This window comes from Symphodus melops (assembly GCF_947650265.1).
Source record: "Symphodus melops genome assembly, chromosome: 1".
In the NCBI taxonomy this organism is placed as follows: domain Eukaryota; kingdom Metazoa; phylum Chordata; class Actinopteri; order Labriformes; family Labridae; genus Symphodus; species Symphodus melops.
In genome coordinates this window covers 11,071,171-11,093,868 of record NC_136691.1, presented here as the reverse complement: position 1 = coordinate 11,093,868, position 22,698 = coordinate 11,071,171, and positions in this window count along the sequence as shown.

The following is a 22,698-nucleotide window of genomic DNA, read 5'->3' as shown; positions in this document are numbered from 1 at the left end:
ATCTCTTTGTCTATGGGAGATTTCTATCCTTGGATAGCCTTGTTGTTTTCGGGACCATGTGGTCTGTCGGATGACCTGGCGTCAGTCCAGACTGTAAAAAAAAAAAAAAAAAAAAAAACAATCCTTGTGTTTGCAAAGTGAGGGGCGAGCTTGTGCTTGGTCCCCGCCTGAAGAAGTGCTCTCCGTTAAGACTTCAGAAAGTGTCAGGTGAGCTGGAGGAAAGACAGAAGCATCTTAAGTTAAACAAAGAGATACGCTCACGTTACTGAACATGTGCGTAAGGGGGGGAAATGAAGAACAGAGAGGACCAAGGATGAGCGCAGACTTTTCTTCCAGCTGTCGTACTTGTGCTTTGCCAAGGCCTCGTCCTTTCCTTTTCTCTGATCTCCTCTCTGCCAACTTCACCGTGGACTTTCACCTTCACCGCTGTTAAAGCTAACGTCACGATGAGAACGCCATGAACGTGCGGTTATAAAACCGTCCAGTTCAAATCATTTTTTACAAAACTCCTTGAACTTGAGACAACCCAACAGTGTCACCTCTTGTAACATTAACACTTGAGGTATCTATCATCTTAATGCCAAGACACTAAAGCTTACAAACCAAACGTAATCCAAATAAAACATAACAGAAAGGATTTAAATCGGACATGAAGTAGCTACCTTCAGTGATGCTGTTTCTAGTGTATAGACATGTCAACTTAGAGCTGATGTTTTGAAGCTGAAAGGTGCCTCACTTGACGCAGGAATGCAACCTGAGAGGAAGAACACAGTGGACAGCAGCGTATTGAAAACAGATGTGTGAAATACCTTCTTCAGCACCAGCTGGCATCTCTCAGCTACCTCTGGCACTCAGGTGATCTTTTTCATTTTTAACATCAATGTACATGTTGCCATGGCGTCCGTGATCATCGGTCACAAACGGCCTTGTTTTGTGAAAAAAAAAAAATAAATCAAGTTCGACTTTGGCGTAGAATTACTTGAAACGAGCAGGCGATTTTTGTGACTATGAGAGCAGTAACCTCCCGTTGAGCAGCAGTGTCGCCTCACCTTGGATTGTTTCAAAAGACCTGAAACACGTTCTTTCCCCCCTGGAGGCTCAGGAACTAGAATTAGCAGCAGTCTACCTCTTTCAGATGTCCTTGAGCAAGACACAAGCTTCCTCCCTGCTGCAGGGACATTTCTGGCACTGACCTTATTGCTGAGTGAACAAATTAAAATGACGTTTGTCACAGTAAATGAAATGAATAAAGTGCAAACAACTGTCACAATCATCATAATATCATGGCCTCCTCTAGCTAGAAACAGCACTCCTTTATTATTTCCTGACAAGTCCACAACACACAGACCTTCTTGTACTAGTTCGTGTTGTAATAAAAATACAAATAGAAAATATTTGACTCTTATTAAGCGGCTGCTTGAGCTCCAGATGTGTTTCAGGCACACCACAGAGACATTTGGTGCACACAAGTTTAATCTTCTTTACCGATTTAGGATTTAGGGTGGATCAGACTGCAGTATTTTCAACGCAAAGCAACTCATCACCATTGAAGATACTGTATTCCACTGAAACGTCTCTCCTGCTGATGTGAATCTGAAAGACATTTCGCTAAAGGTGGACTTGCGTTAAAGCCACAGGGGATCCAGTTTGTGATTTTCAGATTACATTTCTCTTCATTTCAGAGACTTTGGACCCCCCCCCCCTCCCCCCCCCCCCACACACACATATATCTTTGTTCTGCACCACACTTTGTAATTTATTTCGGATCAATTTGGACAGCTGCAAACAAAAGGCTCAGGAGTCACACAGTGAAGGCTGATGGACGTCCTTTCATCCAAACACACAGCCTGAGCTCAGAGCTGGCCAGATGAAAATCAATCAGTGTTTGGAAACAGAGAGGTTGCTAAATCTGTGAAACTTAAAACTGTTTTGACAAAACCACAAAGTGCTCAATAGTAACAACGCAATCTCTTTTTTTCTTAACACTGCTGGAGAACAGGAGCAGTTTCAATGAGGAGTTTCTGAGAAATACATTTATTTATTTTTTTTGCATTATTTTTTTACATTTTGTGTGAAACATACTCAGAAAAAAAGTGTGCCATGACAGACAATGCTGACTGGCTGGAAGAGGAGATTAAAATCAATCACTTGCAGTCAGACAGCGGAGAGCCGTCATAACAGTCCTCGGTGTGAAAAGCTGCAGGTACAGTAGCAGAGCTGTTCAACTTTGACGCCCATGTGATTATGTGAATTTATTTTACAAGCCTGTTTGTCAAGATATGACAAAAGCATTGCCTCGGGAGTATTAATGTCACGTGGCTCTCACATTACAGCATTTACATACAGGGACACAGAGAGCTCACAGGGAAAGAGAAAACAGCACAGAGACAGACACACTTCTTATGTTTGTCTTTACGGACTTTAAAAGAGGGAGTGGATTGTGATAAAGTAATTGTGAGCGAAACTTTGTGTCATGTGAAAGTGTAATGTGATTCTTTTGGTTTGGTAGTTTTGTTTTGTTTTTCATCCAGTTTTTACAGATGAATATTTTTTGTGGCACTGAGTCTCAACAGGGCACTTTTGCTAAGCAAATATCATGAAGGCTGCTCAACGCAACAATCTTAAAATAAAATGTGTTAATGAGAGCGACAAAAAGAACAAAGAATTCGAAGAACACCTCACTTGTTCTATTATAAAAACGAGCCTGTTTCCAGTGTTACAATACGTCGAAGCTAAAAATAAACTTGAAGCCTCACCTGTTCCCACACACAGGCGCTGCAGTAACATCTTTAGCTGAAAGCAAGGATTCTATTATCAGTGATACAGACAGGTAATCTCATTATTTCCCACATCCTGCCTTGTTACACAAGCTTGCGTTGTTCACGGGTTTCATCCAGAAACAGACACAGTGAATCTGCAATGAATCAGATTAGAGATACAGAGACTGGCTGTGTTCCCATCGATCACAAATGATCACCAAACAAGGACAGAAAATAAAGGTGTTGACACGGGCAAACTCGCTATGTGTTTATCCTTCGTGACGAGGCCACAGTCGTGCTGATCAGAAGATGATAGGCAGTTCAGAAAAGTTCAATCAGCTCTTATGTATGGGTCGCTCCTGTTTTCTTACCCTGAATGCACTCCACATTGTTGCTTTGACTGGTGGACCTACCATACGTTTGTTTACTTAAAGACTTTAACAAGCAGTGTATCATTGTAACAAGCTTTTTAATGGATTATTAGGTCACTAATCAACTCTTCAAGAATGAATCTGTCCAATGCATTCACACTCTAAACTGTTCAAAGTATTAAAGGGTATTTCATTGGTATTCACTAACATGAATGAATAATAGCCTTTAGGATTGGGGGAGTGTGCGGCTGAAAACGTAAGGAGGACAGAGATTAAAAAGCAGGTTAAAAGCTGCTGCTGCTCCTCCTGAAGGCAAGGTTGTCAAACTGGTTCTGCAGACAGTCTGCATCCCCCCACTCTGAACATGTTAGCATTCTTCCCCGGGTCAACCATTCAAGTGGAGGTTAGACTCGGGGCAAAGAGCGAAACAACTGAAACGTGCAACAGTATCCACGCTGGAGGTTTTTGTTTGTTTTTGTTTTGTTTTTTTTAAGTTTTTTTCTTCCTGCTCCGTTCCAAAAGAAGTAAAACATATATTTTAAAAAAGGTTTAAAAATAGCAGGTGACACATTAGCAGCTCTTATCATACTTCATTGTTGTGAAAAATGTGATCCAAAAAGGCCAATGTTGATCTTTTGGCAAACAATTCGAGTATTTCCCAACAGCAGCTTATCTTTTCAAACTAAAATCTGTAATGCAGGTTTTAGTTTGGTTTATAAACAAAGTCGGGCTTTGCTGCTATATACGTTTTGATTTGAAATACTGAAGAGTTTGAGAATCAAGCAAATGAGCAGATGGGGTAATAATGCTATGAAGTCAACTGTTTGTTAGTCAGTAAGTCAGTAACACGTCAGGGATGGCTGACATCGGTAGCTAAAATTCATGGATAATATGTTGAAACAGAAAACCAAAAGTCATGGATAAATAGTTTAAATAGTTGGCTGAAGGTGTCGAGTTAATGGTTAAACAAGTAAGCTAGCAGTCATAGCTAAATAGTTTTAATAGCTTTCTGTAGGTCAGCGGTAAATTGTAATCATTTGCCTGATTCACAAAAAGTGCTGGATAAATGGTTGAAAAAGTTAACTGGATCATAAATGAGTTCAGTGGTTGGGATACTGAAGCATAAGAGCAAATGTAGTCCAACTGATGAGCAGTGTTTATAAAGGGTCACCTGCTCTCATTTGATAGGCCGGATGAGTCTCATGTGACAGTTGGAGACCCCTTTAAAGAGATCAATAAGCATACGGGTAAATAAAAAAAGAGACTCAGATCAAATCAGTGTTATCAAGGTTACGTCGGTCCTTTCATCACACATTTAACTACTCGAGGTTAGCAACATTGTAAATGAGCCTAACAGTTAAAAAAGAGAGCACAGGTAGAAATGTGAGCTGTAGACTTAAAACAAAAGCCTTTAAATTGATCTCCCTCTAAGACCACGAGGTCTTAACATGACCATGTGCACCACGTGTCGCTGTGCAGTGTAATATAAGTCACAGATGAATATTTGAGTAGTAAAAGCCCTCATCAGGGACCTCGCTGTGATCTCTTCTGGTTTACCCTTAGCTGCAGCCTCTCCTTTAAAATTCCCTACCTCTTCCTCAGTTGCTATGGTAACCGGAGCTGTGGGTGTCGGGTGCAAGCCGGGTGGGTGGGTGATTTAATGTAAGCCCCTTTCCACCGCACATTACCCTCCTTTTTAATCTGCTCTGGATGTTTATAGGGGAGAAAATAGGATTGTCTCTCTAATTCAGTGGACAAAAGGAAATGACAAAACCATTACAGGGATTACAGGGTAAAATCTAGCTCGCCATCGGTCGGAGGCACCATGAAATCCTTACAGAGACTAGCTTATACATTTGTATGTATGATGTCTTACGAGGGATGTGGTGTATACATACATACATAGCCTCTCCGGAGAAGCTGCGGAAATGAAAGTGGATCCTGAGAAGGATGGAGCAGCCACAGGAAATGACACGACACCTCTCTGCTCAAGGTGACTTTTCCTTTTCGTGGATTTGATTATCTACCCTCCAACCCCCCTGATGGTAAAAAAAAAAAAAAAAGAAGTATGCCATCCTCTGTCTCTCATGCTCACTTGACACTGATAACGGGGCTGCGTTTGCCAAACCGCAGAGCGAAGCCGGTGGGAGGTATCAGCCTGTAGCCTCTGTCTGCACATATTTCCACCACCACCTCACCCTATCTACAGAGCAGCCGTGTCATTATGGGGCATTCCCCGTATACACAGGACAACTCTCTCACCACCAAATCAGCCCAGGGGCATGGTCGGATCGCCCTGTCATCCTCCCCTCCCCCCCAACCCGGTTACTACAGCAACACGGATTTCCACACAGACACCTCCCAATTAGACAGACATGATATAGTCACCTACGTTTCTACGTGAGGAATCCAGCCTGTATCGTGGGGACTGATAGCGAACCAGCAGCTCCCCTCGCACACACATAATGAGAGACACTGATAGCCTCTGACTATCTACCGGTCACATGCACTACAACACACACACACACATTCCAACCAGCAGATAGCCTGCACTCCCTTCTCCCTGTGCTCATTTGAACACAGGGTAAAACAGAAAGATTCATTGAGCTCCTCTTACCCTGTCCAAGAGTGAGATCGTCTCTGTGGTGCTCCAAGCATTCCCTTTATATCCTCAACTCACTGCAGTGTCCTGCTTTCTGCACTGTCAACAGGAAAAAAACGATGCTTGAGAGCACGCAGCCGAGCATATCCTGTGAAAAAAAAAAAGGTATGTAGTCCACGCAGGTTCACAGTTGTCTAATAAGCACCTAGAATCCCAGAGGCTGTCAATGACAGCCGAGAGGAAATTCCCGATGTTTTTTCCTCTTATTGCACTGTTGCAAAACAAGGATAAACTCGCCATACAGCACGAGCTGCCGTCTGAGATCTTGCAAACAGCCAGCTGGCAGGCGAGAACTTCCCCTCTGCATATCCACTCCCTCCCGAACCTCCTTCTCTCTGCCTTTCTCTGCAGAAGGCTGTGGGGGCAGAGGGGACATGCACAGATGTTACTGGCTGCAGGCCACACCCCTTTTCAACACTCCCAGTCTTAATAGGATGCAGCCCAGCCGTGAGCCGCCGCCCAGCACAACCCACCCCCTCCCCCCTACACAGGCTTTGGATAACTTGTTTGGGGTTTGTTTGGAAAAGGCTTGTTTGGAGAGCTGCAGGGGGGAAACACAGCTAAGGTGTAAAACATGGGTGGTGTTGGGTGGGTGGTGCAGAAAGTGGTGGAGTGAAGTGAAACAGCAAAGAAATTAGACTAGTTTAGCTACCTACTATCCTCCAACCATATTCGGCACATGCAATTTTAAACACTGCATGTCTTCAATGCAGAAGCAAAGCATTCTGGGGAAGACTGACTAATATTCACAGGATTTTAATCGAAACAATCCAAGACACTCCCACATGATTTACAGTAAAAGCATCACTCCTGCATCTCAGATAATTACTGACTTGCATCATCCAGCAACAGTAAACATTCCTCCATTGCAGCACAGTGACATGTTTGGACTGAATTAACACCAAAGTGTGGAAAAAGTGAAAAGAATCTGTTTTTTTTAAGACAGGGGGAAGCTACACAGGCACATATGACATGTTGGTCATATAAGATCAGGTTCTTTATTGTCTGGTGAATTTACCAAATGACTGATTTGAATAAGACTTGAAACTACTCTGATACAACTCCCGCTCCGTAGTTTATTTTCACATTACTCTAGACATGATATTTTTTATTGTCTTTTCAGATTTGACATTTAACTTCATTCCTAAATTGAAATATGTAGTTTGGCAACAATTTCAAATAGGACACATAGCCTCTGCTAATACAGTTCAATATTTGCCTTCAAGATGAAAACTGTCTCACTGGATATGTTGAACTCAGATCTCCTGCTGAGAGGACTACTGTTAATGTTTTGCAAAAAAATAGAGGGCCAGTACAAGGTTGTACAATCCAACTCATAACATTTCTAAGTCACTGGAATCGTTTTGCTGAGTCTCATTCTTCCCGTCGAACTTCCTCCAAGTCATACTGATAATATCTCGAAGCTGAATAACTTTATACGTTTGAACCAGTTGGTTGTTGACACTCTGAGGTAATTCGAGGATACGGCATTTAAACTAATTACGTCTTTGTCACCCTTGGTGAGAAAATCAGACGTGTTCTCATAGGAGAACAGAAGACTTGATGATTCAGGTCCTGCAGGTTTCCATGCAGGTGTTAACAAAACATGTCATCTGTCCGTCAGTGACTTCCTGTGCTGTCGAGGTGAGTCAAGCGTCGGCTCTGACACCAATCATAGTAACACAACGTGGTGCTTTTGTTGTAGATTGTGTTATTGTACATAGTATCCAATCCAGCCTGTTATGAACACAATGGAGTATGACATGAGCTGTAACTGAGACTACAGATGTGCACTCCTCACCTATACAGTAAAAGACCACCAGCTGAGAGGAAGTCTCAAATTCAACCTGAAAGGAAAATCCAACCATTTTTCTGAACAGCTGTGAAAGGCAGTTTTACTGCCTACCTCACGTTATCCCTTTGCCATGAAGCAACACAAACCAACACATCTTTCAACATGGGTAGGATTTAACAGGTTATTATGGGACTTTTTTTTTTTTACAATTTAAAAAAGCTGCTGTCATTTCAGTTTGTCAATGTGTAGTCTCTCAGGTCTCGTGCTATGCAGGCTGATACAATAAAACCTTCTCGAGCTTAGAAACGTTGTGCTTGGATATGAAACATTCACATGAGAGACTGCACAGAGGTTTGATCCCTAAACTGTTTATCTCTACAGGACTGTTATTCCAGACATCAGTAGCGAACCGCGCCGGTGCAGTCATTAGTGGATAACAGTGGAAGCCGTACAGTCCTGGGTAGCTGCCTCGATAAAGAATGCTATGCAGCTGGAAAAACAGACAGGTCCTGTTCTCACGGAGGCTTCTGTTCTGGTCAGATGGATGATCGGTGTGAAAAAAACAGCCAGGATGGGTTGTTCTGGTGACCTCGAGGGAACCAGGTACATGTGATAGGAAATCCTCGGGACAATGTGGATGTGACTTTATGCACAGGCAGTGGGTTAGCCATTAGCAGATCTGTTGGGCACAGTGATTGCGATGATTGTCAGAACACAAATGTTAACCTTGACTTCATCAACCGGCCAACCAGCGAACACAAAGTAAGTGAGCCGATGTGTGAATGCAGTCTGGAACATTCACAGCATGAAGAAGACACAGGGTGGTTATGTGTATGTTGTCTGTATATAGTTCCCCATGACTGTGTTTGTGCGTCTTTATCGTCGACTGTATAAAACATGGACAAAGGCTCAGGAACGTCAGGCTTGTTTAGAAGCCAGAAGATAAGGGTTTCCATATTGGAAAGGCTATCCTCACCTAACTGTTGACTGATCTACAAACAGCTAAAAAGGTGGAGCTGAGGCGGGTCTTAAGCTTCCTGACAAACACCGTTAATATGTCCACCTGTCAGGAAACTCAGCCATGCACCTAATTATGCCCATTCATAAATAAGTCTTCAGCTAACATCCAAAAGGGTTTGTTATTAACACCAGTGCAGTATTTACTAATAAAGAAAATAACTTTTCATACCAAATGTGCTGTTTGAACCAGGTTGTGAACTCTTTTTCCGCAGCAAAATTGAACATTTTTGATATGGAACCTAACACCGAATAAGTCACCAAACAGAAGGACACCCCCTCACCCCAGACCAACCTAACTTTATACCAACAAACTCCCAGCTGTGTGGGACATGAGAGCGGGCGGTTTGTTGTCTACTGAACTTAAACATTTGAACAAATACAAGCTGCTAGACAAACTAAAGACAATGTTTAAGAAATGTGGACACAAGTGAACACCATGTATGGGATTACATCGGCTTCTAACCTGCAAGACTCCAATTTTGAATATTTTCCCCTTTTAAACAATCACTTACAGTATACGAGCAGTATGCAAATTCAGAGCCGGTGTGATCAAGCTTTGGCAACATGACTTGGCTAGCTCTTTATTCCAACACTAGGTTGAGCTTTTACATATTAGTTTGAATGTAAGAGGAAGCTTTACACAGCAAAACATACGCAATAATCCAGGCCTTTAAATCAGTGTTTGTGTGACCTTTTTGTCTCTGTACTGTACTGTTCTGTTAATTATTAAACTGTCAATGCTGATAGAACACAACCTGACCCTTTACTGTCTGCTTTTCAAAAGACAGTGATATACAAAATGTTGATTTGGAGTTTTTTTTTTGAGATTACAAACACAAGTGAATGGCACCTTCTTTTAGAACAATTAAAATGCAAGATTAGTCCTTCCTTTCCCTCATACATTGCTTTAATACATTATGTTTTACAGACAAGAATTAAGTTAAATGACAAACCCGGCTACTGCTTAGCCCAGTTTGCAGTGCATTAACACAGTTATACCAGGATGAAATCCAATTGGCTGCAGAGTGTAGCTGAAGTGAAAAGGTCAGCTGTGACTACAAGCTTGCTGACCGAGTTTCTCTGGTTATATACAGGAAATAAAAGGACTTTAGTGATTTGTTAATGGATGTGTGTACAGTGTGAAGGGTACAGGAACTGATAGAGTGAAAGCCATGCAGGTATCCAGAAAACACTTCCGTGTGAAGCTTTTCAGTGTGAAATAACAGAGTGAAAACCAGAAGGGATTAATAAAGCATTTCAAAATATAATCAAAAAAAGAAAAGTTTGTTCTAATGAGCACTCAGTCCTGCTCCATGCTAATGATACATTCGCAGCAGAACCGTGACTGATAGCCCTTAAATAAAAAAAAACATTTCTCAGACAGCTGTGAAGGAATGTGTGAGAGGGGAACGTTATATTATGGCTTGTATCATGTGGTGAAAGGAAACGGGGCTACACCGTACATGTGTTTCATGCAGGGTGGGGCTGTATCCATAAATTCTACCCATGCATCCCTTCACCCTAACTATCACATATTAAATGCCATGCTCGGATGAAAAAGGGTCCTTCTGGTCTCTACCCACCCTCAGAAAGGCTTGTAATTAGCCCCCATAATAGAAAGGTCCACCCCAGAAGGGACACGCAACTTTCTGCATCCACTTATCTCTAGAGAAAAAAAAAAAAAAGCATCTAAGAATTTGCACAGAACATTGCAGGTTATATCTTGAGAAAAACGAGCAACGTTTGTGAGAGAAAACAGCTAAATCAGAGAAATGTGCCAAACTGACTTGAGCACCATTCACTTAGTTTGTTGACATATGATTATGATTCCTAAAGGGTCGTTTCAGTTTGATTTTAAAAATCAAAGTTAAATGATGTCCTTTCACAGTAATAGTAAGGGTCATCCAGTAGGATTTTGTAAAGCATTAAACCCATCTAGATAGAGTTTGCTCACATAACAATAGTAACCTGTCCAAAGAATAGAAATTAATTCACCCTTGGGGTAGCAGTAGCTCAGTCTGTAAGGACTTGGGTTGGGAACCGGAGGGTCACCGGTGCAGACAAAAATTCTGAAATTGTTCTGGTGGCTGGATGCAGTACTTTGAGAATTGCCAAAGTGCCCTTGAGCAAGGCAGCAAAGCCCAAAACTGCTCTGGTGTGCTCCCCGCATAGCAAAGCAGCCCCACTCTGACATCTCTCCACCAATGAATGTCCACAGGTCGAGTGTAAACACGAATTTTCCTCAGGGACTCAGAAGGTATCATAACCCCCCCCCCCTTCACTAAACCCTCAAAATCATACCTGTCATGTTAAAGTAGTTTCTTTGCTTAAAAAACAAACTATTTCTCAAGTGGCACTCATCCATTAAAGAATCATGAATCCCATATATTTGAAAGCTTTATTTACTCATTTAGAAGAGTCTATAACTGATATTCAATAATATTAGAGCATCTTCCAAACGGTACATGTTAAAACTGTCTCATTGTAACGGGCTTCTTTATTCATAAAAAAGCTGGAGATTTTAAGGCTGCCCAGATAAGATCTCGCGGAGGGCACTGTAACAGAAATATAAAGTGATGAATGGCTGCAGCTGTAGTGAACGTGCTTGTAACGGATTGACACAATTTGAGAGTTGAAAGGCTCTGGCTTAACTTGTTGATCCCTCCAGATGTAGGCCAACAGCCCTGCCCTGGGAAATCACTGGTTATGGTGTCCAAAGGAGAGATAAGAGAGAGGATGAGTATTACATTAAAGGTAGCATAAAAACAAACAATAACAAATCGAGTTATGCTAAGCCAACATAATCCAATCAGTAATCAGTCCGCTCTCTGGGTGAAGACAGCTTCAAAGTGTAGTGTGGTTATTAGCTAATGTCACACACACAGATGCTCTGATAATTAGTTCACCAGACTAAATCCATGTTAAAAGGTCTGAGGTCTCGGCCTCGTCTTCGACCGCCAACACGGATGCCAGACTGGCTCACAGCCAGCCGGATGCATGACTGAGTGACTGACACAGAGGCAAAGTCTAAGGTGAAACAAAGCTGCCAGATATAGAGCGCAGGGCCATCTTGCATGACTGCACGGCTGAGGTACAAGCTGCTTATCTCAGAGTCTGTCATAATCTCAGCAGAGGAAAAAAAACAACAACCAGCGACCGGGCAGGACGAAACAAAGCAGTAAAGCTGGAAAAAAGAAAAGAAAATGCTGCTGGGAAGCCTCAACCAAGAGAGCTGGGCAGTGTGGTGAAAAATGAAACCAAAACACAAATGGTGGAAGAAAAAAAAAAAAGTTGTTGGCATGGCATTAACAAGGACATCTGCTGTTTAAAAGGATCGACTAACAGTGACTGCCCTGCAGCGTCTCAGCTATCAACTGCACACGAACAACACCGTGTTCAGGACACTCCAAAACACTGACTGCTTGTTGAGTAAACATTCAGGTGTGCACGGATTATTTTCCAAAAAACAGACAACCCAAAATGACTTCAGTTTGCACTGAGATTAAAAAAAAAAAAAAGTTGTTCTAATTGATCAAACCATAACACAAGTGGGGAGCAAAGGAAGTGACATAACTGTGGGAGAAGAAAGAAATATTGCAGTGGACAATAGTAGCCACTAAAAGCTGTAACACAAGCGCTCCTGTGGAACAGTCAGCTGTTGATGCAGCTGGTTTTGTCTGACTACGCGGCTGTTTTGACGGCTTTCCTACAGTAATGTTATCACAGATATGTTATACTATGGGAACCTGTTCGTTCAAACTCTGCCTTGAGGAACCACGTCCATCATCTGTTCCTGAAGTCAAGGAGCAGGCTACTGTGCCCATTCAGATCAACAACAAAGTGATCCTTACATTTCGATACAGGGCATCTGGATACCACGACAAGTTGCGTTTACAACCGGGCTGCGAGTCACGATGTGCTTGGCGAACAAACCCGACAAAGAAACCAGCCGCTTTTTCGAAACAATCGCATATTGTACAAATTAGATAAGGATGTGCATGACAGACATTATCGACTCCAGAGAGGCCAATTCACTTAACCGTAAATCATATTACCGGCGTAAGAACACAAATGACATCGTGTGCAACAACACATAGACAGAATCTATGAATGGGTGCATCTATCTCCACACATTAGTCAGAAGATAAGAGATATAACCCAAACATGTTTTGTTTTTTTTCTGTCTTAACCTTTCGGCATGTCAACTTGTCAGAGCTTGAGCATGCTTTGGGCAGGGCGGGGCAGCAAGATAAAGCATGCCGCTCTCTGGCACAGCCTGCAGCTCAATGTGATCTCTGTCGGCTGTTTAAGGGTCTGTCCCACGAGCTTCAGTTTGAGACTGAGGGAAGAACGGGTTGGCATCTTATCAGCTCCAGTCGACGACGTTTGTTAAACAGGATGCATGCAGCCCGCAAATACAGTACATCAATTGAGAAATGATGGAGAATTCTGTACTCTTTTGATAGCGATACTTCCACAGTCACCTTTCCATCTTTTCAGAGGAATCATCTATAAATGTGAAATGACAAAGAACGACACAAAGCTCTTACAGTAACTGCAGTTCTTAATGGTTTAAAGCTGGTGCACGGGCTGCCGTGACGAGGTTTCCTTTGAGATGTTGAACATGTCAGCTTTCCATGATTGAACTGTAATTACCATAACTTCAAGTAACAGCCTGAATTGGAGGCTGCACCCAATGTAAGGTAAGAACAAATGCTGGCACACAACCAGGTAATGCCTCTCCCACAACAATAATAAATCTACAGCTCACAGATCCAACAACCCTAATTTACATTAGAAAACATTCATAACGTGATGTAGACAGAGGGGATAGAGGCGAGCATGTAACCCACCCCCACCCGACCCCAAGTTGTCCCATGATGGGATTCCCCCACCACACACACACACACACACACACACATGACAGAACCCATACGCTGCCTTTGTCTGAACTGCAGTGTGACTACACACTTACATCTTCGCTGCTGAGGGACACACACAATTCATTGTAATGATTAAAAAAAAGTCATTTAATCATCAAAAATAAGTAGAATAAATGATCTCGATGTAGAAAGAGAAAAGTCACTTTCTAACTCTTTTTTTTTTTTTTTTTAACTGAACACCACAGCTGAGTCAAAAAAGCAACCGAGCGATCACAAGAGTTGGATCGAAAACAAGGCCGAGTGAACAAGCTCTCGTGTCTGTCGTGTTGCTGACAGCCTGAGATGGTAGTTACTCCACAAATCCAGCGCTCCACCGAGACACAAGGTGTTGTCCACCTTTACGCCAGTGGCTGTCCCTTTTGACACTCAACCACATATCAGCTTGATACTGCTACAAAGCGTGACTTCACACCACTTATGGGCGCAGGCTGTAAACAAAAGAGCGTCGGTGTCTCACACCACCACATCCCATTTACACAGACGTTGATTAGCCACTGTTACTACGACGACTACCTCTACTGCTGGCTCAGCAAAGACACTGAAATTGGTCTGTTTGCCACAGAACTTGTTTATAAACATAATAATACAGCATTACACAGTAATACAGAAGGTTCTAGTAATTGTATATGGTATTTCAAATATGCAAGAAGCTACTGTAAATCCTTTCCAAATGTTCAGGGTGAGCTGCCTCCTTTACTGCGAGCACCTGAGTAACAAAGGCAGCAAGAAATACTCAGGAAAAGTCACTGTGAGCTCGCAGCAATCAATCTCTGTGCGTGTATTAAAGCTGCTTCATGCTCTTATCACACCTCGCATTGAAATAAAGGCAGACAGTGTCAGTACGTTCAGACTCACTGGGTTTGTCTGCCATCTTATTTTAGTCCATTCTTTTTTACTTGGGGAATTTTCCTGATGGATACTTCTTTGATATGAAAGTCCATGTAACTCAGCACTTCATTTAACACAGTATTCAATATTGATCTAACTAAGTCACAACTTGTTTTATCAGTCTAAAAAATGAGCAGCTTTAGAAGTAGCTCAGTCTGTTCTGTGCTCTCCAGGGTATAACTGCAACAAGTTCAGATTGACCCTAAATATAATTTCATAGGTCACCCAGTTCTACTTATAGAACCAAAAGACTGCAGACCAGGGCGTGTTTCTCTGGAGGAGCTCTGATGAGATGAAGCTCTGCTGCAAAACCACTGGATAGTGGATTAGATAAGCTCAGCTAATGATTACACTTTTTTCCCGTGGATGGAAGCTGCCTGATACAGTTTGAGATTGTAACAGTTAAATCAAACTTATAAGATGATATAATCTTATTTACAACGATGTAAAAAAAACAACAAAAAAAACAATCAAATTGGAAACAGTACCCAACATCTGGACGGTTAGCTTTGCTATAGCCCCACTTAATGTGGCTGCTTGTGTGCAGTGTTTATTGCTTCTAAAACTGGGTGAGGAAGGAATTGTGTGCCATGAAAAATCTATTACTCACCAAAAGGTCTGAGAGCTGTCAGCCTGAAACCTATTAATTTAAAAATCTGCCACCACCGAGTGGTTGGGCTGGAAACCGGCTGCACTGCCCTTTCACGATCAAACAATAAGGGAGGTCAAGAGTCAGTGGTCTGGGGAGGGGACAAGAACCTCGAAGCCGTAGGGAGGGTCTCTAAACTACGCCAGAAAAACACCAAAGTCTTACATGAACTCAGAAAAGTAAAAAGAGCTTCTTCAATCACTGTGGCCCACCTTTGCTGTTCAGTAGGTTTGTCACAATATGATTTTTAATCTATTCTAAAATTCAAGAAAAAGTGAAAATAATATATATATCAGGACCAGTTTTGATGCTTCTGCGACATAAAGAAATGTTAACAGTTGTTCAATTTAAGTACGACTTTCCTTCTTCAGCTCGTGGAAGGTTTTTTTTCAATGCTCGAGTCATTTTTCCATCGATCACAAAAATGACAGAGATCGCACTGTTTTAAAGCACATGGTTCCAAAAGTATAAGCATTAAACATTTTGACCTTACTTGACCTGATTTCACTCTGGATCCCTTAACTCCACTGTCTTTGTGTTTCTCTCCATCAGATAAAGTACTGTAAAGCAGTGATAATCAAGCTCAGTGTTAGCGGTTTGATTGCATACAGAACTTCAATGTTCAATGAAAAATTGCATCAATCAAGCTGAGATTTATTCCAGCTCTCATACTAGGAAACAACTCTCAAAATGTGAGGGTTGGGTCTTGGGTGTGGCCAACAATGGCTGCCTGGGCCCAGCTGTCTTAACAGCAAGGACAAGTGCGAAGCCGGCCCAGACTGGGGGGCAGGGTATGGCATGGCAGCGGTGCTATGGTGACGGAGCAGACCTCGGTAGAGAAGGGATGCTAAATGAAGCCATTGTTTGGCCCAAGTGAAGCACACCGCTCAAAGAATGCCACATTCAAACAATCATACTGGCCTATTGTGGTGGCGGGCCGACAGAGTGCTGCGGGTCCACCGTTTATCCCAGAGGATCTGCGAGACAACATACAGAGAGATTCTGAGGCTCCAGCAAGAACATCACGGTGAGGAGGAGGTACATTTACCCCATCACCACTTCATCACGAGGCACCAATCACAACATATGGCTGCCATACATTTGATTTAATGCATTGTGACACATTGCAAGAACGGTCGAAAGCAAAAAAAATAAAAAAATTGGACACACTGCCATGCTCCTAAACTTCATCATGGGGATCTACAATTTTCCATTATGGCAACCTTAATTAAGCAACTATATGAATCTTCTGTATGTCACTTTTGAAGCAACAACCACAAATATAAGGAAATGTGGGAGGTTTAATTTCTGTAAATAAAACAATAACTCAGAAGAAAAATGGGCAAAAAAATTGACCTAGTAGGCGTGGTGATATATCATCATGTCATCTCTACACTGAGATATAAAACACCCAGCGTCTTTACATGTTACAGATAATATGAAAGAATTGGCCGGACAGCGTCAATAACATAAATATCATCGATTAATGTCACTAAATGTTTTTAGATGGTCAAACCTCTGATGAGGCAGAGAATTTAAAGTGACGCATGCTGCCTGGATTTAACTGCAATCAAATCGTACTATAACACAACTCACTGAGGTACTACAAAAATATCTAAATTGTGAGAAAGGTCAGTATTCCTCTGAAACTGATCATCAGGATTCACATGTCCTATTTGTTGTCAATGTGATGTCTGAAATCACAGAGCTGGGGTCCAACACCTGCCTCTGAACATTAACACCACCTCAGCATCCGGAAACCATACTGACATATGGTGGTCCAAAGGGGCTCAGCTGTGCTCCAGCCACTCCTAAATGACTTCCACCATTGAAAAAATAATGAGTCCATACCTTCCCCCTCCCTGTTGTTGGTGCTGTCGTTTACTCTTTCACTGTGTAGTGCTTAATGTGAGCCATCACAGGAGGCTGATCCCCCGCTGCACCGGTACGCCTGTGAAACTGAACACTCAGTTCATTAACCCAGTTCCCCCAGAGAGTTTCAGAAAGGTTTATGTGCTGACTGGCAAAAGAGCACGGAGCGGGTACAACACACTGCTCGAGTCTAGAAGGCTTTGATGTTAAAGCTTTGCTCTGTGGAGCAAGAACCGAACAGCAAACGGCTCGTTTGCAAAAAAAATCATTCAATAAAAATCAACCTAAGGAAGGGACGACTTACCAGAGTCACCATGTTGTGTTGGGATGTTTCAATACAATTTGTCCTTCATGATACTGACTCTCGTGTATCGAGTGTTTTCTAATGAGCAGCTGACCCTCTTTATCTATTACAAATGTTCATGTCCATAAAAAAGGGAAGCGCTCCTTTTTTACATTAAACTGATTTACAAAGTATTTGACCATGTTGGTCATGTAGTGGGCAACCATGTTCCTGCTGTATAAATACTGTTCTGGAGAAGAAGAAACAATTTATACTTGTTAATTGAAAATCAAATATGGGATCTGATTCTGTATTGAATTACTCACCAATACTCTAAACTGCACCTTACAGCATGGCCCCATATCTCATAGTAATCACTGACATATTGTGATGTACGTAAGTAGGAGGAATAGCTTGTATCCCGCTATAAGAAGTATCTTTATTAAAGTTTGCTTTAGGTTTTCCAATTGGAACTGAATCCCAATTCTTTCATCCATTATATCCAATTATTTTTTGTTTTTCCCCCAGCAGTCGAGAGTGCCAACAGGGAGCTTATGTGAAACAATACGACTGGTGCCAACAAAACAAGACAGTAGTTGTTGTAGCCTGAAGGTTGTGCTCGTGTAGAGGGAGCAGTGCCATAGAGCTGACTGGCACAGATGCTAACAGCAACTAATACGTTGAACTAACAAGCTTATCAAGGTACATGACATGCCTGTAGTGTTTGCTCATCTGTCAGTACTGAGAACTCCACACAGTCAGATATCACCCCAAGGTCACTTAAGGTTTGTTTGTGTGAGGTTTCACCCTTTGTCAACAAATCATGTACATTTACAGCAACAAATTTGTTTTTTTTTTATAAAATATTTTGGAGTCTCCCTATGATTATGTCCAAACATCAAATATCAGTTTCATTTAGCCACACTAACGTAACACTGATTGCAAAATGGTCATACATGCAAATACAAACACATCTGTTGTAATTCTGTAGTAGCCAATATGTTTGTTCATCGTTCGGTGTGTCAAAGAAACACATAAACAAACAAATCTAATACAGTAACAAAACGGTTTCATCACCAGCAATATGCACTTCTTCAGAAACGCTCAAGACACATGCCTGTGCTGACCTGCAACCAGCCAACTCCCCGTCTGAGCATTACCACTGTGGACAAAATAACAGCATGGTACATCATGTAAAGCTTCCTCAGTGTTTACAGTGAAAATATGTCAGCAGCTCACAGCACAGCAGTAAGCCTTCTCACAAGGCAGCGGCCCATTACAAGCATGTACAGGCCCCACAATGATTTAGAGCATTTTAATTCTCGGGAATGCAAGTCCTTTCTGATAAGACCCTGCTGGATAGAAGCCTACCACGAGAATGGCTGTCCTGTAAGAATCTCTGTGTTGTGCTCTCTGACTGACCTGTAACTTCTTGGCTTTCACAAGTGAGTCATTCCACTTTTTAACATGACACAAGTGAATACTAACTGAGAACAGATGAGCTATTATACATCCCAGAGCTTTAATCTTGGGTAATGTTTACCTTTTGGGCATCTTTGAAAGCCAAGCAAGTGCACACGATGTTAATTGAACTATTATGGATACAAATCAAATGTGATGATATATCACAGGAAGATGTTTTTTAATCAATAATTTGGTTAAACATGTTATTTAAAGTTCAGTCAAAAATGAAAAAAATAATAATAAATAAATAATAAACTGCACAAGACAAAAGGTAAGATTATGAAGCACATTTGGCCCGTGTGGCCACAATGTTAAACTTCACGAATGGTCTTTCAGATATATCAAGAGAATAACCTCAATGTAGTTGTGTGGGTGTTGGCATATTTCACTTACAAGCTTGAAATGGAAGAATGGCCATGGCAAGGGTAGACATTAAAGAAAAAGTATCAGGGAAAAAAGTAATTCAAAAAAACGTCCCTTACAGGTTTATTATTCAATAATACCCACAATTGTAGTCATAGTTATTTAATATCCAAAATGTTAATTCTGTTGTGTCTTCTTGTAAATCACTTCATCCCAGACAAACTACATTTTATCATATCATCGGGGCCTCAGAAATTGAGTGAAAAACACCTACCACATTATCTTATCACATAATCCTATATTATCTTTGTGGGTCCATCTTCCAGCATTATGTAATCTGTCACACCTAAGAACCCGAGAAAGTAAATATAACCTTCTTTACTTAACCTCCTTACATCTTGGAGTTATCCATGGTCAGAAGAGTGTGGGCCTCCTCCACGACTCTCATATCTAGACTAGAGCGTGTAATGACTTTTCCACTGTTCCTCGCCTTTATGGGAAACCTCAGGGCGCGTTAAAGGGACCTCGGAGGAGGACTTCATTATGGACAGTCGACTGTCGTTGCTTCGGCTGAGCATTAGCTCAGAGTGAATGCTCTTCTTATAGGTGCGGTTTTTCTGAGTTGTACAGGTCAGCTGCACAGACAAAACAAAAACTCTTACGCAAAACAGATGCAAATGTCACCCGATGCCTCTCTGTTTTACTCCCGAATAGGCTTAATGCCACGTCTAGGTCAGTAACGGAGCTACAGATGTGAGCAAAATATCCTAAATTACAACGACTTCCGAGAACGCAGCTCTCGTTAATAATGGCTTTGTGTTGACTGGCCACACCGGTACGGAGGTCACCACCACCAACGCAACTATATGGCCCCGGTGTGGCTATGCACGCGGGGTGTTTGTTGTTGGTTGTTGAAGCAATGTTCTTACCTTGTCGAGTATGACATGTTTCTAGTTAGCTGGGTCCGCAAGTTCACCGGGTAAGCAGTAAAGTAAAGCAACATACAGGAGAGCACAACAGACCGGACGGCAAAGGATTCAACCGACTGGTTGGTCCGCGCTGCTCGTGATGTCATCGCTTTACTCCAGGAGCTCGTGCGCATGCGCAATCTTTATTAACGCTCTATGGATGTTTTAGTGTACAGAGCATTTCCCATAGAAACCTAAGCCAGTAATTATTGTATTGAAGAAAGTATACCTGCTCTGCTATAATATAACTTTGCTCACAAATTAAATATTCATGGATGTACTCTGCTGACTTGTACTATGGATGTTCTTGTCCATTGAAACATGATTTCACTGTATTCATTGTAACGATGACTTAACCATAAACAAGAATAATGTAGTTTATCAACAGTTTTGAATATTTGTATGATAGATAATAACAATGACATGACTCCAGTCTGATCTTAATTTTCAGCAGTTATAACATTGTGCCAATTGGATCAAACGTGCTTGTTTTTTGTGGTGTTTATTTTCTCCAGACAGTTATTCCTCAAAATCATGTCTGTGACTTTCAATGTAAAGGTCTCACTAAACTACTGGTTTTCATTCATAACTCAAATTTGAATAATGGGGTTGGAGACTGAACAAATAAGCCTCATCATTAGGGCCCCATTACAACTGGAAGTCAAAGGAAACAACTTAATTCCCCAGCCTCTATAAATTGGCATAGTTGAGACATTCAATATGTGGGTAATTCAAGATTACCTCAATATCCACAATCAAGGCTCAATTAGGGTGCTCTATTAGGTGTTGTAAGAACTAAATGGAGTTGGGCTAGAACGACTATTACAACTGGGAAGCTGGGTGTATGGAGAACACCTGCCTGGACTTCTTGTTGTGTTTTACAATCCATTGTAATTAGGTTAAACCATGAGCTGAAATTCCAGGCTGTGAAAATTCTGGACTCTTTGAAGACCAGAATACTTTTGAGCCTGAGGACTAATTGTGTACATTGGCGACATAAATTCGAAGTACAGAGAAAGACATCCACAAATACTTGAAATTGTGAAATGAATTGAATAAAATGTAATTATACTTGATTTATTGTATGAACAACACATGTATAAGAATGTTTCATTAAACAGAAGTTGCAGTTGAACATAAACACTTTTTTTCCCCAGCGCTGACAAAAAAAAAAAAAGTATGAAACACTCATCTGGACTGGGAGCACAAATCTTTACTTCTGTTTAAAAAACTGGAAATGCAAGACGAGAAATCACGTAAAAGGGCTTGGATGTTTGTGTTTATAGGTAATACTTTGCTGCCCTCTGGTGGTACAAAGAATGTCTATGATGCGTTATTAGTGGACTACACAAAATGTTTCTGAGATTTTTTTTTTTTTAAGAAAGTACATTCTTGAAACTTTAATTTCTGATTATAATAAAACGGCTTTTAGATCCTTTTGTTATGTTTCACCATATTCTCTCTCCTTGCCAGTGAAACAGGCACATGATGGAACAGCTGCCCGGGGGACCCTTCTCATTTTATCCACTGACAGGACCAATCAACATGAGGATATGGTTTAATTTTATTATAATTTGATTTTATTGTAATACAGCAGCAACTACACCCAAACATGATTTTTTTTATTATAAGTAACTAAAAGTGGGGGCTTTTGTTGAATTCAGGTCCACAAAATATACTGAGGTACAGAAGGAAAACAAACAAAACCTTTTACAAATATTAAAGTGGCAGTGCACAACATGAAATCAAATTTATCAGGTACTTTAAATTATTTTTTCACAATTAAAAGAGGGTTTAAGAGCTATTGATTGATTAATTGATTAAAATAAGACAAGCTATGTGATGTATGGTGCACGCTCTTCTTTATAAGAAAAACAAGGCATTTAAAAGGATCAGAAGATCAATGGCACTTAATAGATTTATCTCAACAGGAAGATGTTAAATATTATGAAACTGTTATATGTAAGAGTAACACATATTGTAGTTAATTTTACTGTGTATCCTATATACTGTATGCATGGTCATGTTGTATGAAATATAGCACTGTAGGGTTGGTTTTGCAAACCTGTGTATTAATTAACAAATTAATTTAATTGACTTAACACTTTCCATATCTATTTAAATGTTGTGTTGAATAAAAACAATAATACACTATATTTACATGAAAAGAAAACATCAACAATGGCTCAATGTCCAAATGCCCCTACTAAGAATCACCTTTATTGGTTTAGACTTTCGAACAACAAGGAGGCACCAGCCTGAGGAGTTCAGTGAACGGCATTGGACAAAGGGCAAAAGTAACTGATAAATACACTAAATCTAGGCCTCTCGGGACTTGTAAACAGGGCTTCATGACAAGTTCAGATAAATTCTTAGATCAAATGGTAGCTAGAGTTATCTAAATAAGCGAGGATTAATGCTTTGTCATTTTATAGTTTGAGTCAAATAACTTGGAGCAAAGAGTTTAGATGAGCAAGAGTTGAAAATAATATTTTCTAATGATGCCAGGCTACATATTATTGTTATATTCCAGTTGACAAGTTATAAAGGCATACATTAAAGTTTACAATATGTTGAATAACCATTTATGACAAAATAAAAAGCTAAACGTAATAAATCATGGCCTACAATCATTATTCCTGTTTAGAGTTTTATAATAGT